The sequence below is a fragment of the Neomonachus schauinslandi genome, chromosome 9 (genome assembly GCF_002201575.2).
Source record: "Neomonachus schauinslandi chromosome 9, ASM220157v2, whole genome shotgun sequence".
NCBI lineage: Eukaryota > Metazoa > Chordata > Mammalia > Carnivora > Phocidae > Neomonachus > Neomonachus schauinslandi.
The window spans coordinates 139,339,937-139,357,288 of NC_058411.1; the positions used below are offsets into that span (position 1 = coordinate 139,339,937).

Genomic DNA, 17,352 nt, shown 5'->3' on the forward strand with positions numbered 1-17,352 from the left:
TTTTTTTTTTTTTTTTTCTTAACATATATTGCGTTATTTGTTTCAGAGGTACAGATCTGAGATTCAACAGTCTTGCAAAATTCACAGCGCTTACCAGAGCACATACCCTCCCCAGTGTCTATCACCCAGTCACCCCATCCTTCCCACCCCACCCCCCACTCCAGCAACCCTCAGTTTGTTTCCTGAGATTAAGAATTCCTCATATCAGTGAGATCATATGATACTTGTCTTTCTCTGATTGACTTATTTCACTCAACATAATACCCTCCAGTTCCATCCACGTCGTTGCAAATGGCAAGATCTCGTTCCTTTTGATGGCTGCATAATATTCCATTGTATATATATACCAGATCTTCTTTATCCATTCATCTGTTGATGGACATCTTGGCTCTTTCCACAGTTTGGCTATTGTGGACATTGCTGCTATAAACATCGGGGTGCACGTACCCCTTCGGATCCCTACTTTTGTATCTTTGGGGTAAATACCCAGTAGTGCAATTGCTGGATCATAGGGTAGCTCTATTTTCAACTTTTTGAGGAACCTCCATACAGTTTTCCAGAGTGGCTGCACCAGCTTGCATTCCCACCAACAGTGTAGGAGGGTTCCCCTTTCTCCGCATCCCCGCCAACATCTGTCATTTCCTGACTTGTTAATTTTAGCCATTCTGACAGGTGTGAGGTGGTATCTCATTGAGGTTTTGATTTGGATTTCCCTGATGCCGAGCGATACTGAGCACTTTTTCATGTGTCTGTTGGCCATTTGGATGTCTTCTTTGGAAAAATGTCTTTTCATGTCTTCTGCCCATTTCTTGATTGGATTCTTTGTTCTTTGGGTGTTGAGTTTGATGAGTTCTTTATAGATTTTGGATACTAGCCCTTTATCTGATATGTCATTTGCAAATATCTTCTCCCATTCTGTTGGTTGTCTTTTGGTTTTGTTGACTGTTTCTTTTGCTGTGCAAAAGCTTTTTATCTTGATGAAGTCCCAATAGTTCATTTTTGCCCTTGCCTCCCTTGCCTTTGGCGATGTTTCTAGGAAGAAGTTGCTTCGGCTGAGGTCAAAGAGGTTGCTGCCTGTGTTCTCCTTTAGGATTTTGATGGACTCCTGTCTCACATTGAGGTCTTTCAACCATTTGGAGTCTATTTTTGTGTGTGGTGTAAGGAAATGGTCCAGTTTCATTCTTCTGCATGTGGCTATCCAATTTTCCCAACACCATTTGTTGAAGAGACTGTCTTTTTTCCATTGGACATTCTTTCCTGCTTTGTCAAAGATGAGTTGACCATAGAGTTGAGGGTCCATTTCTGGGCTCTCTATTCTGTTCCATTGATCTATGTGTCTGTTTTTGTGCCAGTACCATGCTGTCTTGATGATGACAGCTTTGTAATAGAGCTGGAAGTCCGGAATTGTGATGCCGCCGGCTTTGCTTTTCTTTTTCAACATTCCTCTGGCTATGCGGGGTCTTTTCTGGTTCCATACAAATTTTAGGATTATTTGTTCCATTTCTTTGAAAAAAGTGGATGGTATTTTGATGGGGATTGCATTGAATGTGTAGATTGCTCTAGGTAGCATTGACATCTTCACAATATTTGTTCTTCCAATCCATGAGCATGGAATGTTTTTCCATTTCTTTGTGTCTTCCTCAATTTCTTTCATGAGTATTTTATAGTTTTCTGAGTACAGATCCTTTGTCTCTTTGGTTAGATTTATTCCTAGGTATCTTATGGTTTTGGGTGCAATTGTAAATGGGATCGACTCCTTAATTTCTCTTTCTTCTGTCTTGTTGTTGGTGTATAGGAATGCCACTGACTTCTGTGCATTGATTTTATATCCTGCCACTTGACTGAATTCCTGTATGAGTTCTAGCAGTTTTGGGGTGGAGTCTTTTGGGTTTTCCACATAAAGTATTATCATATCATCTGCAAAGAGTGAGAGTTTGACTTCTTCCTTGCCAATTTGGATGCCTTTGATTTCTTTTTGTTGTCTGATTGCTGTGGCTAGGACTTCCAATACTATGTTGAATAGCAGTGGTGATAGTGGACATCCCTGCCGCGTTCCTGACCTTAGGGGGAAAGCTCTCAGTTTTTCCCCATTGAGAATGATATTCGCTGTAGGTTTTTCATAGATGGCTTTTATGATATTGAGGTATGTACCCTCTATGCCTATACTCTGAAGAGTTTTGATCAAGAAAGGATGCTGTACTTTGTCAAATGCTTTTTCTGCATCTATTGAGAGGATCATATGATTCTTGTTCTTTCTTTTGTTAATGTATTGTATCACGTTGATTGATTTGCAGATGTTGAACCAACCTTGCAGCCCAGGGATAAATCCCACTTGGTCGTGGTGAATAATCCTTTTAATGTACTGTTGGATCCTATTGGCTAGTATTTTGGTGAGAATTTTTGCATCCATGTTCATCAGGGATATTGGTCTGTAATTCTCCTTTTTGATGGGGTCTTTGTCTGGTTTTGGGATCAAGGTAATGCTGGCCTCATAAAATGAGTTGGGAAGTTTTCCTTCCATTTCTATTTTTTGGAACAGTTTCAGAAGAATAGGTATTAATTCTTCTTGAAATGTTTGGTAGAATTCCCCTGGGAAGCCATCTGGCCCTGGGCTTTTGTTTTTTGGGAGATTTTTGATGACTGCTTCAATTTCCTTAGTGGTTATAGGTCTGTTCAGGTTTTCTATTTCATCCTGGTTCAGTTTTGGTAGTTGGTACATCTCTAGGAATGCATCCATTTCTTCCAGGTTATTTAATTTGCTGGCATAGAGTTGCTCATAATATGTTCTTATAATTGTTTGTATTTCTTTGGTGTTGGTTGTGATCTCTCCTCTTTCATTCATGATTTTGTTGATGTGGGTCATTTCTCTTCTCTTTTTGATAAGTCTGGCCAGGGGTTTATCAATCTTGTTAATTCTTTCAAAGAACCAGCTCCTAGTTTCATTGATCTGTTCTACTGTTCTTTTAGTTTCTATTTCATTGATTTCTGCTCTGATCTTGATTATTTCTCTTCTCCTGCTGGGTTTAGGCTTTATTTGCTGTTCTTTCTCCAGCTCCTTTAGGTGTAGGGTTAGGTTGTGTACTTGAGACCTTTCTTGTTTCTTGAGAAAGGCTTGTATTGCTATATACTTTCCTCTTAGGACTGCCTTTGCTGCATCCCAAAGATTTTGAATAGTTGTGTTTTCATTTTCATTGGTTTCCATGTATTTTTTTAATTCTTCTTTAATTTCCTGGTTGACCCATTCGTTCTTCAGTAGGATGCTCTTTAGCCTCCATGTATTTGAGTTCTTTCTGACTTTTGTCTTGTGATTGAGCTCTAGTTTCAAAGCATTGTGGTCTGAAAATAGGCAGGGAATGATTCCAATCTTTTGGTACCGGTTGAGACCTGATTTATGACCTAGGATGTGATCTATTCTGGAGAATGTTCCATGGGCACTAGAGAAGAATGTGTATTCCGTTGCTTTGGGGTGGAATGTTCTGAATATGTCTGTAAAGTCCATTTGGTCCAGTGTGTCATTTAAAGTCTTTATTTCCTTGTTGATCTTTTGCTTAGATGATCTGTCCATTTCAGTGAGGGGGGTGTTAAAGTCCCCCACTATTATTGTATTGTTGTCGATGTGTTTCTTTGCTTTTGTTATTAATTGGCTTATATAATTGGCTGCTCCCATGTTAGGGGCATAGATATTTACAATTGTTAGATCTTCTTGTTGGATAGACCCTTTAAGTAGGATATAGTGTCCTTCCTCATCTCTTATTACAGTCTTTGGTTTAAAATCTAATTTGTCTGATATAAGGATTGCCACCCCAGCTTTCTTTTGGTGTCCATTAGCATGGTAAATGGTTTTCCACCCCCTCACTTTCAATCTGGGGCTGTCTTTGGGTCGAAAATGAGTCTCTTGCAGACAGCATATCGATGGGTCTTGTTTTTTAATCCAGTCTGATAGCCTGTGTCTTTTGATTGGGGCATTGAGCCCATTTACATTCAGGGTAACTATTGAAAGATAGGAATTTAGTGCCATTGTATTGCCTGTAAGGTGACTGTTACCGTATATTGTCTGTGTTCCTTTCTGGTCTATGTTGCTTTTGGGGTCTCTCTTTGCTTAGAGGACTCCTTTCAAGATTTCCTGTAGGGCTGGTTTTGTGTTTGCAAATTCCTTTAGTTTTTGTTTGTCCTGGAAGCTTTTTATCTCTCCTTCAATTTTCAATGACAGCCTAGCTGGATAGAGTATTCTTGGCTGCATATTTTTCTCATTTAGTGCTCTGAATATATCCTGCCAGTCCTTTCTGGCCTGCCAGGTCTCTGTGGATAGGTCTGTTGCCAATCTAATGTTTCTACCCTTGTAGGTTACATATCTCTTCTCCCGAGCTGCTTTCAGGATTTTCTCTTTGTCTATGAGACTCGTAAGTTTTACTATTAGATGTCGGGGTGTTGACCTATTTTTATTGATTTTGAGAGGGGTTCTCTGTGCTTCCTGGATTTTCATGCCTGTTTCCTTTCCCAAATTAGGGAAGTTCTCTGCTATAATTTGCTCCATTATACCTTCTGCCCCTCTCTCTCTTTCTTCTTCTTCTGGGATCCCAATTATTCTAATGTTGTTTCATCTTATGGTATCGCTTATCTCTCGAATTCTGCCCTCGTGATCCAGTAGTTGTTTATCTCTCTTTTTCTCAGCTTCTTTATTTTCCATCATTTCATCTTCTATATTACTGATTCTCTCTTCTGCCTCATTTATTCTAGCAGTTAGCGCCCCCATTTTTGATTGCACCTCATTAATAGCCTTTTTGATTTCTACTTGGTTGGATTTTAGTTCTTTTACTTCTCCAGAAAGGGTTTCTCTAATAACTTCCATATTTTTTTCAAGCCCAGCTAGTATCTTTAAAGTGATGATTCTGAACTCTAGATCTGACATTGTACTAATGTCCGTATTGAGTAGGTCCCTGGCAGTCGGTACTACCTCTTGTTCTTTTTGTTGAGGTGATTTTTTCCGTCTTGTCATTTTGTGCAGAGGAGAATAGATTAATGAGAGAACAAAATGCTAGCAGAGTAACAACGTCCCCAGAAAATATACTCTAAACAAATCAGAAAAAACCTGAAGCAGTGGGAAAAGAAAGGGAAAGAGAGAAAAAAGAAAAAGAAAAAAAAGAAAAAGATAAAGATAAAAACAAAAACAAACAAAACAAAACAGCAACAAAAAAACCAGAATGTGATCAAATATGATCAGTGCCACACACTAGATTTGGGGTGTATTTTGGTCTTTTAGAAGAAAGTCCCTACCAAAATTTTAAAGAAAGAAAAACTTATATATGTACAAAAATAAGGGTTGATATGATGAAGGGATGGAATATGACTGTAAAGATGGAAATTATAAAAAATTTTATAAAAGGAATTGATAAGAAGTTGTTTGAAAAAAGAAAGAAGAGGATTTAAAAAAAGAAAAAAAAAAGGGAGAGGATGTGATCAGGCAGGGGAACAGAAAACACCATATACTAGAGATTTAGGGTATATTTTGATCTGTTAGAAGAAACTATCTCAAAATTTTAAAGAGAGAACAACTTATATATATAAGCCAAAAATATGGGTAACTACTATGAAGGGATAGAATATGACTCTAAAAATGAAAAATAAAAATGTTTTTTTTTTTAAAAAAAAAAGGGATTGATAAGATGTTGGTTGAAAAAGGGAAAAAGAAAAATTCAAAAAGAATAAAAAAAGAAAAAAAGACAGTTAAAAAAAAATTAACTTTGAAAGACTACAGAATCATGGTAAAAAAGCCATGAATTCTATGTGCAGTAGTCCCCTAGAGCTGGAGTTCTGCCGTTCTCATTGATGGGTAAACTTGGTCTTGGCTGGCTGTTCTCGCTGATCTTCTGGGGAGGGGCCTGTTGCCGTGGTTTCCAAATGTCTTTGCCGGAGGCAGAATTGCCCCGCCCTTGCCCCCTCCCAGCTAAGTAATCTGCTGGGGTTTGCTCTCCGGGGCTTTTGTTCCCTTCGAGCTTTTCGTACAGCTTTGGAGGCGGAGAGTGAAAATGGCGGCCTCCCAATCTCCGCCCCTGAGGAGCCGAGAACTCGGGGCCCCGCTCCTCAGTGAGCCCCCAGAGAAAAGCCGTCAGTCACTCCCGTCTCCCCGGTCTCCAGCCGCACTCCGTGCTCACCCGGCCTGTGACCGTGCGTTTCTATCTCTGGCACCCGACCCCGGGTGGAGTCTCCAAACCCAGCAGATCCCTGCGGTGCACTCCCCCGCGGCTCCTCCCAGGGGAGGAAGGTGAGTCTCCCCGGATCTGCCGCTTGTTGGGTCCCTGCTGGAGGAGCAGTGGCCTGACTGTGCCGCGGATCACAGTTTATGGCAACCCCGAGCTGGGCTGCGCCTCTGCAGCCGGCTTCCCTGCTCCGATACCTGGGAGCTCTGCCACACTCAGGCACCCCCGGTCTTTCTGTGACCCCGAGGGTCCTGAGACCACACTGTCCCGGAGGGTTCCACCCCCCGCTTAGCCACCAGAGTGACGTCCCTCGGCGGAGCAGACTTTTAAAAGTTCCGATTTTGTGCTCCGCGGCTCTATCACTTGCCAGAAGCGGCCGCCGGAGGCCCCTCCCCCGCCGTCTATCCTCCCGAATATCGCCTCGGATTCACTTCTCCGCACGTCCCACCTTCCAGAAAGTGGTCGCTTTTCTGATGAGAGAGTTGTTGCTCTTCTTTTCTTCGACCTCCTGTTGAGTTTGTAGGTGTTCAGAATGGTTTGATCCCTATCCAGCTGAATTCCTGAGAGGAGACGAAATCCAGGTCTCCTACTCCTCCGCCATCTTGCTCCGCCCCCCCAGCAGGCTTCCTTTTGAGCAGGGAGCCTGATGTGGGGCTGGATCCCAGGACCCTGGGATCATGACCCGAGCTGAAGGCAGACGCCTAACAACTGAGTCACCCAGGTGCCCCTCCTTTGCCAGTTCTTTGAGGCATTTTATATATATTTATTTATTTATTTATCATCATTTTTTAGGATTTTACATATTTATTGAGAGAGAACTCGAGCGTGGCGGGGGGCGGGGCAGAGGGCGAGGGAGAAGCAGACTCACTGCTGAGCAGGGAGCCGCACCATGTGAGCTGGACCCTGTGGGACTCAATCCCAGGCCTCTGAGATCATGACCTGAGCTGAAGGCAGATGCTTAACTGACTGAGCCACCCAGGCACCCTCAATTCTTTATGTTCTTTGATTATTTTTATTTTGGAATATAAGTACCCTTTATGAAGGGTATTTACTCTTTGACCCTATAATGGCAATATTTTTCTCCGTTTTTAAAATAGATTTTCATTTTTTTGCTTCACATAGAAAGTTGTCCTTGTTCCAGAGGCTGCTAGCAGGTGGTTCCTTGTGTGGGGTGGTCAAGGCTCCTGGCTTCCTTGTCTAAAGAGGCTGCCCTCCACAGGGAGCACGTTTGCTGTGAGTCCACCATTCTGAGGGGAGGAACTTGGGAATTCAAAGCTCCTGTGTCAAGGAAATTTGCAGGGGTGATAGAGGATATTAAGGGATTATTTTTTACTTAGTTATAGTGGAATTGTGGTTGGGAAGAAGAGTCTGTACATACACAGAAGTATTTCAGGGTGAAAAATGTTAGAGAGTTGCTTTAAAATACGATAGCACTCTCTTTGCCACATCTCCTGTGAGAAAGAATGAAGGCCATTCTCAGCAGACTGTCGACATTCCAGAAAATGTCGACATCACTCTGAAGGGACACACTGTTATTGTGAGGGGCCCCAGAGGAGCCCTGCAGAGGGACTTCAATCACTTCAGTGTAGGACTCAGTCTCCTCAGAAAGAAGAGGCTCCGAGTTGACAAATGGTGGGGAGATAGTACGAACCGTAGCCAGTTCTTTTCTGTCTGTAGTCACATACAGAACCTGATTAAGGGCATGAAACTGGGCTTCCGTTACAAGATGAGGTCCGTGTAGGCTCACTTCCCCATCAACACTGTTATTCGGGAGAATGGTTCTCTTGTTGAAATTCGAAATTTTGGGGCGCCTGGGTGGCTCAGTCATTAAGCATCTGCCTTCGGCTCAGGTCATGATCCCGGGGTCCTGGGATCGAGCCCCGCATTGGACTCCCTGCTCTGTGGGAAGCCTGCTTCTCCCTCTCCCACTCCCCCTGCTTGTGTTCCCTCTCTCACTGTCTGTCTGTCAAATAAATAAATCTTAAAAAAAAAAAAAAATTCAAAATTTCTTAGGTGAAAAATACATCTGCAGGGTTTGGATGAGGCCAGGTGTTTCTTGTTCAGTATGTCAAGCCCAGGATGATGAGTTAATTCTTGAAGGAAATGACATTGAACTTGTATCAAACTCAGTTGCTTTGATTCAGCAAGACACAACAGTTAAAAATAAGGATATCAGAAAATTTTTGGATGGTGTCTGTTTCTGAAAAAGGAACAGTTCAGCAGGTTGATGAGTAAGATCTAAGTTGTCCCTCTATAGAAACAGCAAGATGCCAGATGATTTTTCAAACTTACTTGTGATATTTTATTATTAAAAATATTTTTTCATTATACATTTATTTTAATACAGGTTCACAATGCCAGGTAAAGCATAAAATCTCCAACCGCCTACTTTTTTTTTTTTTTTGCTTTATTTTCTTTCCAAGTGTTTATTTAAATTCCAGTTAGTCAGGGTGCCTGGGTGGCTCAGATGGTTAAGCGTCTGCCTTTGGCTCAGGTCATGATCCCGGGGTCCTGGGATGGAGTCCTGCATCGCATCGGGCTCCCTGTGGGAGGGAGCCTGCCACTCCCTCTCTCTCTGCCTGCCACTCCCCCTGCTTGTACTCTCTCCCTGTCTAATAAAAAATCTTAAAAAAAAATAAATTCCAGTTAAGTTAACATACAGTGTAATATTAGTTGCAGGTATAGAATTTAGTGATTCAGCACTTACATACAACACCCGGTGCTCCTCACCACAAATGCCCTCCTTAATCCTCACTGTGTGTGAAGTAAAAAAACAAAACAAAACCCAAAAACTATAGCAAAAAAAGGGTAGATGTAGCGAGTGTGTCAAAATTATAATAATTGAATCTGGGTGGGCATATGGAGGCTCCTTATACTGTTCTTTATTTTTGTGTATGTTTGTAAACTTTCATAATAAGACATTTTGAAAAAGCTCTTGGGTCTTTGGAGGGCTTAGTGTGGGGGGTGGTTCTTTCGAGTCCTTGTGGCTGGGGTTCTCTTAGCCCCTTTCTCCTGGCACTCTGTGGTTGATGTGGTGATTCACGCCAGAAATGGAGCCACCATTAAAGTCAGGAACGAGTCCAAGAAGGAGGCTCATTATTGCCTCTTTATTTAAATGTCCACAGTCATTTGCAAATAATACATATTCTCTCTCAGGTACAAAGTTCTAAGTATATCAGTTAAATTCGCTTATTAATCTTCCACGTCCTGTCTGTGTTTATTTGGTATGTGCCCAGTCTGCCAAAGAAGGAGAGTGGCACAGTTGTGGTTTTGGCCGCTTTTTCCTTGTACTTCTCGCAATTTGGGGCTTAAACAAAAAACTATTTTTAAATTTTGAAATAATTTCAGACTTACAGAAAAGTTGGAAAAAATGTAGTGCAAAGAATTTCTGATACTCCTCACACAGATTGCCCAAATGTTCACATTTTACTGTGTGCTCTTACCATTTATTCTCTGCTTGTATCCATATTATAATTATTTTTGGAATCATTTGAAAGTAAGTTGCAGACATTATGTCCCTTTACCCCTGAATACTTCATTATGTATTTCCTCAAAACGAGGACGTTTTCTATAATCAATACTGATATCAGAATAATGAAATTAATATTGTTACAATACTGTTACCTATTCCATAAACCTTACTCAGATTTTACCAGTTGTCTCACTGATTTCCTTTATAACAAAGCAAAATTAATGTTGTTATTATTTTTTAAAGATTTACATACCCATTTGAGAGAGAAAGAGAGCATTAGTGGGAGGGGTAGAGGGAGCGAGGGAAAGAGAATCCCAAGCAGACTCTTTGCTGAGCTGGGAGCCGGGTGTAGGGCTTGATCCCACGACACTGAGATCAGGACCCAAGCTGAAACCAAGAGTTGGATGCCCACCAACTGCACGGTGCCCCAAGGAAAATTATTTTTTAATCTAGGATCCAATCCAAGATCACCCATATAGTTGTCATGTCTCTTTAGTCTTTAATCAGAGAACGTCCCTTGGTGTTTATATTGGGATCTAGACATTTTGGAAGAGTACAGGCCAGTTATTTGTACAATTTTCCCTATTTTAGGTTTGTCTGCTGTTTCCCTATGATAGATTCAGGTTATGCATTTTTGGCAGGAATACCACAGACATGTTATGGCCTTCTCAGTGCATCATATTGGAAGGCACGTTATGTCCCCTTTTCCATTCCTAGTGCTGTTCGCTGGGATTCCTTGATTAAGATAGTGTCTTGTGAGTTTCCTATTTTTCCCTTTGAAATCCGTGAATATCTTCTGGGCAGATATTTTGAGACTATGTAAATATCCTTTTTCTCATTAAACTTTTCACCAACTAGTTTTATCATCTATTGATGATTTTTGCCTGAAACGTTTATTACCATAATGGTTACCAAATGGTGAGTTTTAAATGCTGGCTAGCATGTTTTGGCATGACGGCAACTTGCAGTCAGCCTCAGGTCTCTTAACTGAGATACAGCGGCGTTCTGGCAAAGAGCAGCTTTACTCCAACATGCATGCCTGCTTCACCTTTCTCCTGAGAGAAGACCTGCTTGGGTCCAGTTCTCACCCCTGCTGTGGTTTGGGCACCAAGCCGCCTCTGCTTGTCTGCTGTCCTCTCCGCTCCAGCACTATTCCACAGCCTACCAACGACGTCTGGGTATTGGGAGTGGTTTTGTCTGATGTCTGTGGCACAGAACAAACATAGCGTATCAACTAGAAGAAACCAGCTGAGACTGCTTTTTTCAGAAGGGTCTATGGCATGGTAGCATGCATTGGATTTCCATCTAACGGGGTCTGGGGAAGATTTGTTCATTTTGTTAAATGGCAGATAGATGCGCATGTTTACATGCTGAAGGGAAAGCGTCAGGCATAGGTAGAGGAGAAGATTGCCAGTTAGGACAGAGGGACTATTGTTGCGATCCTTGAAGAGGTGGGCTTAGGTGATAGGATTAGCTCTGGGCAAGAGGAAGGACATTTCTTTTAGGAAGACATTATAAGAAAGGAAGTGTACATGGAAGTGAATGCTACCGTTTTTGCAGGTTAGGAGAAGGCACAAATTGTAAGGAGTTATTATTGCCTGATTGCCTTATTTTTCTTTATGAAATAGAAGTGTGGTCCTATCCTAGGAGTGAGGGGACACAAACCGTGAAGACATCATTGAATAGGGAAAGAGATGGGGGGGGGGATAAGAGCTATCTGGGGCCTATAGAGAGATTTCCAAGCAGCTGGGGGTAGAGACCATGCATGCTTGGTGGCCTCAGTCTGCAAAGCTGTGTGATTTTCTCCAGTAAGGCCCAGCATCCCAGGTGTAGAAACATAGGAAATGAACAGTTGTGTTGATTAGGGCACATAATTTGCCCCACATTGTGTTAGCAGGGAAAGGGAGGTGGGAGAGCAGAAGGTGAAATGAGAGGGTAGCACTTTATCAGGAGGGGTGGTTTGTACAGGATAGGAGAGGTGGTAAATTGGGAAGAAAGTAGAAGAGTGAATGGATTGGAAGAGAATTTTAAGAAGAAGAATAAGGGTTCCACTGAGCAGGCAGAATGGGTATATTGGTCAGAGAGTAGGATATTGGAGTTGAGTGTTTCCATCGTGGGACAGTTCTGGCTCATGAGGGGCTGGAATGGAGTAGGGTAGAGGTGAAAATCACAGGCTTGTAACCTGTGGGAGTTGCTGGATGGCTTATTTACATGGATGTTGACAGCAGGTTGATGGTGGGACACTGGTGGAGAGGGGATGACCATGTTCCAGGTGTTCAGGGAGGTGCTGGAATATTCAGAGAAGGAGGTGGAGGTGAGCGGGAATGAAGCGTGATGTCAGCGTGGCGTTTTGTCTGCCAAGGGATTAGGATGGCTGGCACTGGCTGTCTCCAAGCCTCCGAAGATGCCTTGGAGCTAGTGGAGAGAGGCGTTTGTTCAGCTTTCCAAATGGGTTGGCCGTCAGATCTTTGCTGGTTATTTCTTCTTCCTGTAGCCCCCTTCTCTGCCTGGCTGACTCCTGCTGGCCCTTCAAGAATGAGATCACTTCTCCCTAGAATCTTTTTGAGTGCTGTGGTCTGTGCTTACCTCTGACTTAGCAGGTAGCATACCATTTTGTCGTTGTCTGCTTGTCGTTCTCCTCCAGACCATGACCTCCTTGGTGGAGTAGGGGCTGTATCTTTGCAACTCTGGCACAGTGCCTGGCATCTCTTTGGTTGAACCGTAGGAAATTGCTACTTAGTAAGTGAATTTGGTTGGTTTATTATTTCTCTCCCTAATGGGTGACTTTGCTTTTTTGTCAGCTCATCTTGAATCTTTTTCTGAAGTCACATGGCCCTTTCTTAGTTTGGCCTTAGCCAGATTCCATGCAGATGAAGAGAGTTGTTTCATAGTGACCACCTATAATTTCTATGCAGGCCACAGTCCATCTGTTCATTCCGCTTAGGCTTTTGTTTTTGTTTTGTTAACTTCCCTTTTGCTTTTCTGTACAAGTGGTAGAAGAGGTAAAAAAGAAACTTGTTTGTATTCAGTCTTCCCCAGGTACCAAGAATTTCTCAGCCTGTTTGTTGATGCATTTCATTCTTCTCTTGATTCTTACTGAGTACCTACATACCAGGCAGCAGTCGGGACCCAGGCTAGTTTCTCTGCTGCTGGTGGGTCTCATGCTGGTGCTTGTTGGCTTCGGTCTGCTAACAGGCTGCAGCCGCTGTGCTGGTGGTTAGGTGCTTTTTTGAGCAGTGACTTTAGCTTACCAATTGCCCCAGATACAGGTTTTTAGATACTTTTATTGACCCGTATGCATTACACATTAAAGAATTCAGTGAAGAATAGCACATCCAGGTTAAAAACAAAACAAACAAACAGAAACGGAACCAGGTTTATCTGGAGTAATAGTGAAACATTTTCCTTTATGGGTTAGGGAGAGACACGCTGTGCATAAATGAGTTAAGTCTAGGGTCTTTGAGTGGCTTCCAGTTCTTCTTTTTGCTTGATCTTTTCTTCTGCCGTCTCAAGCTCAGAGGTGTTTGCTCTTGCTTTTGTGGGCACTGAGCATATAATAGAAATATGCTTTTCATATCCCAAGGCCACCATAAATGCTTGAAGTCAGCTGAACTCTGACTTGAGGGTTCCCTGAGGGCCCATTCCCATTTCCTCTCTGATCTGGACCTTTCCTTTCAAGGGGTACTCCCTTGAGGCCGGGTCCTTGAGATGAGCTCCTTGCATGAGGAGCACTTGCTCAAAGAGCTTCCCTTCCTTTTGGGAAGTTTCCTTAGTGCTCCCATTCCCAGGCTGTCCTTCCTGGGAGTCCGGTCCTCGTCATGAATTTCCTGGTTTTTTTTTTGCCTCAGGACCAGTACTGTAATATTAACCTAACTAGCGACATTTAAAGAAAGAAACCAAAAGCCTGTTTAACCAATAAAAGTTTTCTGGCCCTAGGCCTGCGGGACACTCTCCTTCCACCAAAAATGCTTCTTACTCTCCCTGCCCTTTTTTTTTTTTTTTTAAGAATCTGCTAATCCTTAACAGATTAAGCTTGAGTTTATATTTAGATGAAAGTTATCCATTAACAGAAAAGCCTGAAACTGTAGATAGGCTCAACAGTGTTGAAAGTGGATAGAAGTAAATAGGTAGCCTTTAGACCAAAAACATTTTTGGGGCATGGGGACCTTAAGTATCTGTTTTGGCAGATAGTTATGCAGGGACATTGGACCATCCGTAGGAGGTTGGGAGCACCTTGAGACTCAGACCAGAACAATGTGACCTTCCTGTGCTTCAGAGTTTGGCTCCCATGAATCTCAAGCCTTTTTGATGCTGCCTCATTTATATGGGGTCAAAACCCTACTTTCTACCTTACCCTACCCAACCCATCCTATCCATTCCCAGTTACAACCTGAGTATGCATAGATTCACAGAGAACTTTGCAGGGTTGAATGCCAAGCTTCACATACTGAATTAGTGTCCTCTGAACAGCGTTTGTCAAACTGCCCACTAATGGATCATGACCTCAGTTTTGCAGGTTATGCCTAGCACTGTCGTTCCAGTCATTACTGCTCTGGTACAAACCACCCCAAACTTAGTGGCATTAAACAATAGACATTTTATTATGCTCGTGGATTCTGGCCCAGGAATTTGGACAGAGCCTGATAGGGAGTGGCTTGCCTCTGTTCTGTGACACCTGGGGCCTCAGATGGCAGGGGATGACTCCAGTGACTGTGAGTTAGAATCCTTCTGAGACCCCTTCTCTCACATGTCTGGTCCTTGGGCCTGCTGTGCCTCCAAAGCTGGTGGGATCAGCTGGGACTGTTGACCAAAGTGCCTATATGTAGTCTTTCCCAGTGGCTTGGACTTCGCATAGCATGGTGGCCAGGTTCCTGCAGGGAAGTGTTTGGGGAGTGAGTGTTCGCAGTTGGTTGAAGCAGTTATGAGCCTGTCCACGTTCAAGGGAAGGGAACAAAGACCCCCACCTCTCAAGAAGGAGGGCCAAAACATGTGCAGCTGCCTTAAGAACTACTCTTGGTTACTTTACTTTAATTCATTAATTAATTTTTAAAGCCATTCTTTTGTTGTTGTTAAAGATTTTATTTATTTATTTTGAGAGAGAGAGAACAGGGGGAGGGGCAGAGGGAGAGAGAGAACCTCAAGCTGACTCCACGCTCGAGCATGGAGCCCAAGGCAGGGCTCGATCTCACAACCCTGAGATCGTGACCTGAGCTGAAATCAACAGTCAGACCCTCAACAGACTGAGCCACCCAGGGGCCCCACTATCGGTTATTTTAAAATGAGATGGACTATAAAGTAACAGTGGCTCATGCAGTAAGAATAAGTACGTCAAACTTGTGTTTCAGTTATATTTGGGATATGCATATATTCTGGTTCATGATGTAGCATGTTTTTCTTAGTATGGACGACAAAATGTATTTCTAACTGTAGTAACATCTAACTAACATCTAACTTGGCTAATGAACACCAAATTTTATCTCTTAATACCTCAATGAATAGGTTATTGTGATGTGGTTCGTAGTCACTTATAAAGATGAAAACCTAAGGAATTGGTTGTCATTTGCCTGTAAGGACAAAAGAAAGGCCTCTTTTTTGGGGTCCGCTTTGTTGTTGCCCACTGGGAGACCTCCCCAGGCTCCATTGGGGTTACCACACCTCAGAAGGGGCTTCAGAAGTGGTGGGGTCTGGCGGCCAGAACTCCCTCAGGTTTTAATTTAATCTTTGCCCATCAGTTTCCCTAACTGATGTGAAATGAAGAGGGCATACTTCTTTTTGCAGATGATCAGAAAACATTTAAGGATCTGAAGGCTGAAGAATGAGCCAGAGCAGAGAGAAAGCCAGCCACCTTCTCTGAGGAAGGTGGTGTGTGAAGTAAAACAGTCTCAGGAGAGGTGTCCCACATCAATATTGAAACCAAAATGAAAGATTGAGAATGGGGTCTGCTAAAACAATCTGCCTTCTTCTCCTGCCTCCCTGTGGTTATTTCTACCCTTTCAAAAAAATGTGGAGAGATGACTAAGCAGTGGCATTCGGTGTCATCTTATAAAACATTGTATCACACAACAGCTTTTGTGGAATAGTGCCATAAAAAGACTAAAGTTGTACTCGAATATCTTAGAAAATTTACATAATTCCATGTTATTTCTTAATGTGAAAATTACACACATTCACTCTGAAAAAGTAGAAAATACAGATAAGCAAACGTAAAATAAAAATTATCTGCTATTTTATACTTAGAGAAAATCACTGGTTTTGTTGTTGTTTGTGTATCCTTCCTGTCATTTTTTCTGAGGACATATCTATACATTGAAAACAAACAAATGATGGACTCCTACAGTACATTTTTCTGAAACCTGCTTTTAGAACTTAGGTGAACATGTTCCATGTCAGTTAATGTACTTCATTACTGGAAACACTTCATACTATAGTATTTAACCATTTGCTGATGACATTTTACTATTATAAATAATGTTGTGGTGAACATCCATATAACTGAATCATCTTTCCCCACACCATGATAATTCTTAAATTGTTCCTAAGTTAACAAAATTTTTTTTGAGTATGTAATATATGCACATGGTACAAAATATCGTGATTTTTTCTTTAGGAGCTGTACGTGTAACTTGAACTGCTGAATAAAAGAACGTGAACATTCAAAAAACTTTGTATATGTACTGCTTAAGTTGTCCTTTACAAATGTACCAGTTTACACTCCTCCCAGAAGTGTTGTCTGTTCCTGGTATTTGACAGTTTGACAGGGTAAAAACTCATTCCTTGCTTGCTTTTAATTGTGTGATTTATTTGGGTTGTAACCTCTTAGCCTTTTTGCCTCTCAAAATCCTGCCTGCCCTTCAAGGCCCAGCTCAGCCCCCGTCTCCTGCCCGACCCCTCCCTTACACCTGCCAGCACAGCGGACGCTTCCCTTCTGCTGTGTCTCTTGGATGTGTCGTCCTTTTCCATCAGCTGTGGTTATCTTGAAAGCATTAAGCACCGTGTCTTATTTTTAATCTTCTTTTGCATGCAGCTTATTTCAGTGCACATCTCCAGGACTTGTAAATACGGAGTGAAATTGGAGTCCACCAAAAAGGACTGATGATAGCAAATAGTAGTCTTTCAGGAGAGGGATGTCAGGAATAAAAATATTCATCAAACTGAAGACCATGCAAAGGTCTCTGGAGAGTATATTTAGCCTGGCCTTGAAATTCTTTGTTAATAATAACTGACATATTTTGTCACTTTTCTTATTTTAACCATAGGTAGTAGGATCCCCTCCGGCCAGGATTTTTTTTTTTTAATGACCCAACTTTCCATTAAAAGTTATTTCTCAAATTAGTGTTGGCTATAGTCAGAAACTTACATTTTCTATTTTTACTGTCTTTCCCTTCTTCTGCATTGTCTTTGCTTCAGATTCCATCAGAGCTACTCTGGCCTCATGGGTCTTTTTTTTTTTTTTTTTTTTTTTAACTTTCTTTAAACTTTGGAGCATCATTCATAAATTCGCAGAGACAGTTATTTTTTTTTTTTTAACCAAAGGCTCTTTTCTGTACTTATGACATCCATTTCATTTGCCTTCTATCCTTCATCTTCTCCCAAATATACAGCATTTTATTTCTATTTATTCCTTTTTTCCTTCCACTCGAATTGTTTTGGTGATGCTGAGTAAAATTATGAGAAGGTACGATG

The 17,352-nt window shown here is 41.9% G+C and overlaps 1 protein-coding gene and 1 pseudogene across 2 annotated transcripts in view; both read left to right on the forward strand.

Moving 5' to 3' along the window:
• PDE8A (phosphodiesterase 8A) overlaps window positions 1-17,352 on the forward strand; it is a 169,603-nt gene that overhangs the window by 48,451 nt on the left and 103,800 nt on the right. The gene's annotated exons all lie outside the window — the stretch shown is intronic.
• On the forward strand, window positions 3,402-8,491 carry LOC110572390 (annotated as a pseudogene).